This window comes from Rattus norvegicus, chromosome 1 (assembly GCF_036323735.1).
Source record: "Rattus norvegicus strain BN/NHsdMcwi chromosome 1, GRCr8, whole genome shotgun sequence".
In the NCBI taxonomy this organism is placed as follows: domain Eukaryota; kingdom Metazoa; phylum Chordata; class Mammalia; order Rodentia; family Muridae; genus Rattus; species Rattus norvegicus.
In genome coordinates, this window is record NC_086019.1 from 99,535,468 (window position 1) to 99,545,101 (window position 9,634).

At 47.5% G+C, this 9,634-nt stretch overlaps 1 protein-coding gene across 14 annotated transcripts in view; it reads right to left on the reverse strand.

Moving 5' to 3' along the window:
* The window catches only part of Zfp536 (zinc finger protein 536), a 463,247-nt gene that overhangs the window by 398,335 nt on the left and 55,278 nt on the right, over nt 1-9,634 (reverse strand). For all 14 annotated transcript variants that reach the window (XM_063283757.1, XM_008759270.4, XM_063283740.1 and 11 more), the window contains exon 2: nt 4,202-4,272. The gene's annotated coding sequence lies outside the window, so the exon portion shown is untranslated. The remainder of the gene's footprint in view (nt 1-4,201; nt 4,273-9,634) is intronic.

Consider the following 9,634-nt stretch of genomic DNA (forward strand, 5'->3'; position numbering starts at 1 on the left):
TGCATGTATTTCAGCCCAGCCACGGGTACATGTGCTCTTGGAGATCTTCAAATATTTAGGTAGACAGACAGACAGACAGACAGACAGACACACACACACACACACACACACACACACACACACACACACACACACACACACACATATATATATATATATATATATATATATATATATATATATATATATATAGCAAAGTATCTTTCCACTTATAGAGATTGCCTTGCATACTCTTAGAAATGTATTCCTTTACTTGGACGAAAATAATTTAAAAGAAGAGATAATAAGAATGCCTGGCTGAACCAGCAGTGGTGGCACACACCTTTAACCTCAGCACTTGGGAGGCAGAAGCAGGCAGATCTCTGAGTTTCAGGCCAGCCTAGTTTAAACACTGAGATTCAGGACAGCCAGGACTCCTCAGACAAACCCTTTCTCAAACAGACGAACAAACAAACAAACAAACCAAAGGCCTGTCTGCCCATTTTGAAGTTTAAAAGAAATTAATGTTTAAGAGGTTAAGAGGTCAAGAGCGAAGAGGTGGTAAAAGTCTATTTCCTTTGGACCAAAGCTCACTATTGTTGTAAATTTATGTTAAGACTTGAAACAATGTCTCATGGACCCACCTATCAATCCATTCATCATTCATCCATCTGCCCATGTTCTTACCCACCCATCTACTCATCCATCCATTCATCTACCTATCCATGTGACCATTTGCTGGTCTACCCTACTCAGCTTGTTTATCCACTGAGTCATGGATTGATCCATTCGCCTCATCACCCATCCCTCTGTCCCTTCATCCACTCTCCTTCCCATCCATCCATATACTTACCACTCATGCATCCATCTACCTAATCACCCATCTATCTAACTATCTATCCATCTGTTCATCTATTTATCTGCTTATTCAACTACCTAACACTCACCTGCCCATCCATCTGCCCTTCTGTACATCCACCATCTACACATCTGTCTACCCACCCCTCCATTCATTCACTTAAGCATCCATCTAGATAGTCATCCATCCATCTAAACATCCACTTGTTCACCTAATCATCATCCATCCATCTATGTATGTATCTATCTAGCCACCAATCCATTTCCCACTATTAAGAAGGTAATCTTGGAGACTGGAGAGATGGCTCAGTGGTTAAGAGCACTGGCTGCTCTTCCAAAGGCCCTGAATTCAATTCCCAGCAGTCACATGATGGCTCACAACCATCTACAGTGGGATCTGATGCCCTCTTGTGGCATGCAGGTATACAGATAAAGCATTCATATACTTAAAATAAATAAATAAAATATTTTTTTAAAAATGAAAAAACTACTATTTATTAAGTACCATTCCAAGAACTACAGAAAACACTGAACAGTACACAGAATAATACCCTTACCCTCATCAGTTTTACCCTTCAGGATGGGGGACAGACCGGAAATGGGTAAAGATGCTTCCCACCACAAATATCATAATGCATTTGCAGTCTTCCTAACACAAAGGTAAATTAGCTCCATTTGCACATTTGTTGTTAAAACAAGCAAGGGTGTCTCGTATGGAAAATGTTAATGGTACAGAAATACACTCCAATGATGCAGAATCGTCTGAGGGTAAATATTGCGGCAGTCTTTTTATGACAAAAGCTTTGTTCCTCGTCTTCTCCAGCCTTGATTTAAATATATACATGTATGTGAGTGCACACGTATCAAGATTTGAGTATTTCAATATAAATTTTGTATTCAAAATACTTTCCTGATTTCAGTTGATTGCATATTTCAAGTCAATGTTGCAGTAGTAATTCTTGTTCTGAATCAAAAATAAGACTCTCTCTCTCTCTCTCTCTCTCTCTCTCTCTCTCTCTCTCTCTCTCTCTCTCTTCCAGTCCTAAACAGCCCCAATATTCAAGCTACTTGTCAAGCTGAGTAGTTCAAGGGACAAAGCCTGTTTCTTCCCATTTATTTTTCCTGCTGAGGCTTTGTGGGGGGCTGGGACTGGGGGTGAGGATTAATGGGGGTGGGGGTGGGCCGATATGCTGGCTCAAACCCCATCACAAAAGCATCGGGGATAGAAGGACAACCCTTCTCACTTCGATTTGAGTGTGTAATTGTTTGAATACATTTCTCCCCGACACTACAATAATGTCATCCTTGGTTGACACAGATTGTAAAGTCCTTTGAAAAGGTGGAATGTTATCAATCACGAGCATGATTATAATGGGATTTGAGTGGAAGAAGCTAAAGATTCTGCTCTGGTCTGGCTCTCTGGCGGAGGAGGCAGGAGAAAGAAGAAAGCTGTATTTCAGCCAAGCAAAAGACTCCCCATGTCCACCACCTACATGTCCCCTTTCCTACAGAGTTCCCTCTGGAGTTCCCTCACATACACAGGGGTCTGCCTGTGTGTCTATCACATGAGGCGGATGAGCCTCCAATAAAACCTGATTGGATCTGCAGGGAACGAGTGGAGATTTCTGGATGCGTCTTGGTTGTTCCAGTGGGGAAAGGGCTTGTGCTCATGTCAGGACAAGACCCAGGGACGCCAGGGGACAGCCCCCCACAGTGCAGAATTATCTAGTTCAACATGCTAATAGCACCAAGGCTGGGAAGCCACACATCAAACCTAAAGAGGTCTGGTCATGGGTAGAGGTGAGGATTGGGGCTTGAGAGGAGCATCCTGGGACATTTGTCTGATGGGACATTTGTCTGATGGGACATTTGTCTGATGGTACTTCCTCTGGTTTTGCCACCTCTCCCATCTGCCAGCAGACTGAAGCCGTTGATGAAAGAGCGGACCAAATAGCAGGAAAGAAAAGCACCTCAGGACCAAATCGCACGTTCTTCTGCCTTCTGACCTAAAACATAACTTTCTTTATTGAAATCAGAAGGAGCTGGAGACCTGGCAATGTATGCCGCTCCTTTTCTTCGTCTTCAAGGCAAAGCAAGCCAGGCCCGACAAAAACAAACTAATCTTCCCGGCAGATCGCCGGGACTGTCACGCTTTCAACTGACAAATCACAACGGTGCCTACAGACCCGGAATTCGCCCGTCACGTCCAATCACAGACCCTGGATTACTAAGGCAAAGAATTGTGAATTTCATTAAATATGTTAAAGGGGGGAAAAATCAGCTTTGAAAAATAGTAATCCTGTCTTTCAACAAAAATATTATAGGAAGCTATGAATTTGGTAGATCCGAATAGGATGTTGGTACATGTTTTACTAAGGTAATATAATGGCACGCTATTATTAGATCACATTAATCATGACTGTGCCAACGGCACTGACAGCCCGCTGAAAAGGATTGAAAGGCCTGGTAATGGATATAAATTACCCATTGTGTGATAAAAGGATTTTTACTAAGAAGGTAAGAATAAAACAGCAAATTTCTAATATAACTGTTGTGTAAAAACCAAAATAAAAGTAATCCACGGTCAGTAATATCCACAAAATCAGAAGTGAGCACTTTCCCCCCAACGGGATAAAAGTCACAATAAAAAAATACATATATTCGGCACAATATAAAATTAATTTCTGGGTGCATAATTCCACTATCAATTTCCCTTGGTTTATAGAGTGACCTCAGAGGTGCATGGCCTGAAGAAGGTGGACTTGACCAATTAGAAAGACTGAGGCCACCTTAAATGGGGCCAGCACAAGAATCATGGGCCTGCAACATTCTTCTGTACTAAACAAGTTTCTAGGAGTTTCTGTGTAGGGAAAACCACTCCTGTCCTGAGCTTGACATCTTGGGGCAGGGATGACAGGGGTGACATTTCTCTGGGACAGATGTCCCCCAACTTTAGGCCAGCCCACGGAATCGCATAGGAGTGTCAGGGAAAGTGACTACAGGTGGTACGCACAAAGGGTCACTTGGCTTCCAGCGACCCCAGCTCGTTAGTCCCAAATCACCACAGTTCAGATGCCTCATAGGGTCAGTTCGACTGGTGGCTCCACTCGGGCATCAGGGGCCATAACCGCTGAATACAAGTTCATCCCACCCAGAAGACCTGAATCCCAGGTCACCTTCCAAAGTCCATCGCAACCATCCGAATATAGGGGAGTTCACGTAAGGATTCTGTCTTTGCACAGAAACCTGTGACAATCCCCTCCCTGAGAAAAGGCAGCCTGTATTTTCCCAGACTCATAGAAAGACACCCCTCCCCGCCCCCACTACCTTTCAACAAAAGCAACAAAGTAATGGTGGTCCTTACCAGGCAAGTCTTAAAGCCACGGAGTTTCGTCTTGGTGTGTAGGATGCTCTTAAAGCCGTGGCCTTCGGGAACTGTAAAAATAAGACCTGTTAGAAATTTAAAATGACAAATGCTCTTCAAGAAGACACACAAACATCTGGGGGGGCAACTAGCTGGGCTTTTTGGAAGCCAAGCACGCTGGCTAGCCCCAGTGCCCCAATTCTTGGAGCAATTTGCCAAACAGGAGCTCGTGTGACCTTTGCAGTGGGGAGCCAAATCTGCTCAGCTTGTTTTCGAGGGGGGGGAGGACGCCACCTGCAGAAGAGGGGGAGGTAGGGCCGCTAGCCATCTCTTCTCCAGAGAGGACAGGGGAAGAAATAGAGCAGAGAAGCCTCCCTCCTTGCTCCTCCTTGGCATCCTTAACACAGGGGAACTCAGAAGGCTCTTCTCGCCTCTCTCTGTGCTGCTCCCTACAGCAGACCAACCTCCTGCGCACATTTCAAGTGGCCAAGTCTGTTTGGTGACAGAGGAAGAGATAGTATTCGTTGAGTCCCTGACAGGATTGTGCCCCAGTGAAACTTAAGGATGCCATGTTTGGCCATCCATCATCTCTGCTGAGCCAAGCCCAGAACAGTAGCCCAGTTAGCTCCCTAAGTTTCTTACTCTGCATCGCAAATGCGTTTAGTCCCCATCCAGCTGATGCCAGAATGCTTTCGGTTCCTGAGACACGGCCCAGCCAGCCAGCTACGATGCTCACCCTCAGAGGCTCCAAAGCCACCGGCTGAGGACTCGAGGTGACCTGTGGTCCCCAGCCCACTCTCTTCTATGACACCCTAGCTACCATCTTCTGGAATCGGAAAGGTCCTCTCATGGTAGGTGGAGGTTACTCACTCTCACTCAGCCTGGGGTTACAGGTTACGATTAAAGGAGAGATCCCCATGGTCTGAGGGTACTGCTCTACAAACAAAGACCGCAGACAGATTCAGAAGGACAGAAGCGACAGCTTTGGCCCAAAAGGCTCAGATGTTTGGAGTGTCACAAGCAAATACCCCCATCTAACTGACTTCTGGCCACTGGAGAACAGTCACAGACTGCACGCTCAAAGCATTTCCTCTCCTCAGGATTGAAGACCAGCGAGGACACAGCTATTGTGGTAAGGTTGTTCTTTTGTGGGAGACAGAGGTTTATTTGCTCTGTTTTTTGAGATAGGGCCTCCTTATCTATCCCAAGCTGACCTGGGAATCCCTGTGTAACTTTCCTGGTTAGTTTTTTCTCAACCTGACACAGGCTAGGATGATCTGGGAAGAGGGATCCTCAATTGGGAAGACGCCTCCGTCGGATTGACCTGTCAGCAGGTGTGTAGGGCACTTTCTTGATTAATAATTGACGTAGAGGGCTCAGCTCACTGTGAATGGTGCTATCCCTGGGCGGATGGTCCTGGGTTGTATTTAAAACGCAGGTTGAGGAAGCCAATAAGCAACATTCCTCCATGGCTTCTGCTTCAGTTCCTGCTTCCAGGTTCCTCCCCTGGTTTCCCTTCAGTACTCTAAGCTGTAAAGAGAAATGAACCTTTCCCTTCCAAGTTGCTTTTGGTCAGAGTTTTACCACAGCTACAGGATGCAAAGCAAGACAGAAACCCAGACTGTCATCTAAGTCATGCCCTCCTGCCTCTGCTTCCCAAGTGTTAGTATTAGAGACACCATGGTTGGGGATTTAGCTCAGAGGTAGAGCGCTTGCCTAGCAAGCCCAAGGCCCTGGGTTCAGTTCCCAGCTCCGGAAAAAAAAAGTATTAGAGACACCGCCACTATGACCTGCTTCCGCACACACGTTTCTATCTGCTTGTCTTGAGATGAGATCTTCTGTCCAAGCTACCCATAACAAGGAGCCATCGCCCAGATTCCTCTGTGCTTTCTTTCTCTCTGTCATTAAGCATGACAACCTAACTGTCCAAAACCCAGCATTCAGGTTTGGAACGATGGCTCAGTTGTTCAAATACCTTGCCCCACAAACCTAAGGACCTGAGTTTAATTCCCAGCACCCATGTTTAAAAACAAGATGCGGTGCTGCACAAGATATATAATCCTAGTGCTAGGGATGTGTAGACAAGAGGCTCCCTGGGACTCAACTAGCCTAGCATAGTGAGTGAGCCTCAGCTCGCAGTGAGAGACCTTGACTTCTGGCTTCCACGTGCACACACATGCAGCTATGCCACACACACACACACTCACACACACAGACACACACAACAGACACAGACATACACACAGACACACATAGACACACTCACGCACACACAGACACACACACTCTCACACACTCACGCACACACAGACACACACACACTCATACACACATTCACACACACATACAGACACACACACACTCATACACACATACAGACACACACAGAGATACACAGACACACATACACACACGAACACACACATACAGACATACACACACACTCATACACACACAGACACACAGACACACAGACACACATACAGACACACACACAGAGACACACAGACACACTCTCTCTCTCTCTCACACACACACACACACACACACACACAACACACACTTGCACACACCAACCCAGCCTTTCACGTTGCAGTTTGTGTGGCCTTAGTTATGCCCAGGCTGAAAGATTCTGAGCCACACAGGCTTTACCAACACCGTTGCCTTGCTCTGGGCTCCCTACGCTGGGGAGGGGTGTTTGGAGCGCTGTGCAGACTAAGACTTTATATCCAGGCTTCCGGCTTATGACTTGCAAAATTCTAGGGCTATTCCCCCAGGGACTGTTCACTTAGAAGCTTTGTAAATTCTCATGACAGGAGAGCACAGAGAGGGAGACTTCGCAAGGAAGTCCCACACCAGTTTGTCCTCCGGCACTGAGCCATTGATCAGAACACCCCTGTCTCTCTCAATCTACGAGGGGAGGTGATAGGAGCAAACCGCCAGGTCCTGCATCGTCAATTAAGAAAACACCCAGCATGGCTTTGGGGCTAGGTTGCCTCCCTGTGACTGATCTGAAGTTTGTCCAGAGGGTAGTAGCTGACACACCAGTGGGCAGCCGCCAGGTAAGGCAGTGCTAGAGGCATAGGACAAGAAATTGAGTTAGCTCCATTCCTGCCTTTCTGAGTCTGTCTAGAGAGGAGGGGCTCCCCATGTCTGATGTCATTAGAGCCATTTCGGGTTGGGGAAGGTGACGGCAGCAGACCAGGGATGCCTTCTGAATTCAGGTAAGGAGAAAAGAAAATAGCACCACCATCTTTCCGTCTGCCTCAAGGGAAGACAGTGCTATGTGCGTGCAGAAGAAGAGCATACCTTTAGGGCTAGTCTGGGGTATGACCTGAGGCTGTCCCGGATATGTGGCTTCCTCTGATCCCTGCTTCCCCACCACTGAGGGGGCACCTGGGAGGCTGCTACTGGGCAGAGACTCCCCACGAGCCCTGTTTGGTACAGCCTCCACCCAAACAAGGGAGGCAAAGGCAACAGAAAATGGGGCCTGACTGAAGAGGTTGGGTGTATAGCAGCTTCTCTGCCCTAAACAAATGACTGTCACAGGTTTACGTTTCAGTGCTCCCAAACCTCACCTACACTACAGGAGAGTTGGGGATAGGTCAGGGATAAAGCACACACACAGTCAACCTCTGCAGAGGGGCCTGAGCGTGAGCGAGTTTGACCGACCATTGCACTCCACACCTTACAGTAGACAAGCAAGGACAAAAAGAGGGGCAAGCAAGTCTCCCACGGGACATAGAAATAAGAGACTGAAGAGACACCTGGCTGCACAGGTAGCTCACCCAGGGTGGTCACAGGTGAGAAAACAGAAACAGAGCATAGCGAGGCCCCGAACAGGAGAGGCAGGGATGCTCTTGAAGCAGATGGAGTGATGGACTCCACTAAGGCAGCTGTGTATGTGAGGGGTGTGTGAAGCTGGCGGCTGAAACATTAAGAAAAGAGAGATGAGCTTGTGGACCAGGCAGGCACAAGCCTAGGAGTACAGAGCCTAAGGAGAATTGGGGGATCAGCCTCAGCTACATAGTAAGAATCTGTCTCTAAACCTACAGATGTGGGGTAGGGTCCTTACTACCAGTTCCGGGGAGGCTTAGGTAGGGCCAGGAGCAGAGGTTGTTTTTTTTTACCACTGAAGTATCCCCTGGCTTCTCTGAAGGATGAGAAGAGAAGGAAAGCCATGGAGCTCTGAAAAGAGCCACAGAAGCAGAGGTGAGCCGATCGAGACAATAGAAATGGGGATCCAGGTAACTGTGGCTTCCGACCTCAAACCTGTTCATCCAATTCCTAGGAATTCTGCCCAGAGGTGTGCCTAGCTCGCACACTGCCAGGTGATGCTGAATTTACCCACCGGCGAGCCACAAGTGGACGGTCAAGTGGCTCCTGGGGGGGTGGGCAGAATTTCCCCCAGAGCAGGCCAATACAGAGGAGAGGCAGAGAATCCTCCCCTGGCTTCTTGAAGTGAGGAGGGGTTTAAGGAACCAGCTAGAAATCTGCAGCCTTGAACCCATAGAAGTGTGTGATTCGTAGACTCAACGGGGCATGTATCGAGGTGTACTTGGACCTCTCTCCATATCACCAGTGCTTTCTGTGGCCCCAGAGCCAATGAGGCACCCTGAGAAATACTGCGATGCAGCCTCCGTCCCTCCACAAGCAGAGTGTCTTTCCTGGTGCACATCGAAGACCTGCGCAGGCACCACCCACACCCCATTGCGGCCCAGCATTCAAAACATTCGTATCCCACTAAGAATAAAGAGTTGGCCAAAAACCGAACCAACTCATGGTAGACTTGATTTCTATCTTCAGCATTGAGCAACTGGGTTTTTTGTTTTGTTTTGTTTTGTTTTAGACAATTCTGGGCAGATGGGGGGAAAAATAGCCCCCTAAATAACAATTGTCCCTACAAGATTCCAACAGGAAGCCAGGTATGGCAGTATACTCGTAATCTCAGCACTCAGAGAGGTGAGGCAGGGGTATGGCAAACTCTAGGCCAGCCTCAAAGAGCAACCATAAAAGAGCTTCTTCCAATAGGCCAGGGTTGAGTCAAGAAGCTGTCAGAAAGATGGGCCTAGAACATCAGCCACCCACTCGACCGTCTCAGGCAAGAGCCTCATGCATGTCTGCCAAGTGTCTACACTGTGGGCAAACAGCACGGAAGGGTGTGCCTGCCTGTGTGGAGCCCGCGTCTTCATGGCAGATTCAAATTTACATTAAAAAAAAAAAGAAAGAAAGAAAGTAAAATAGAACGTCACCGAGAGGGAATGAAAGCCAAAGCGAAGGCACCACCACAGAGGACCCGTGACAAGACGTTCAGAAGTCTTCCTAAGGGGTTGGGGATTTAGCTCAGTGGTAGAGCGCTTGCCTAGCAAGTGCAAGGCCCTGGGTTCAGTCCCCAGCTCCGGAAAAAAAAAAAGAAAAAAGAAAAAAGAAGTC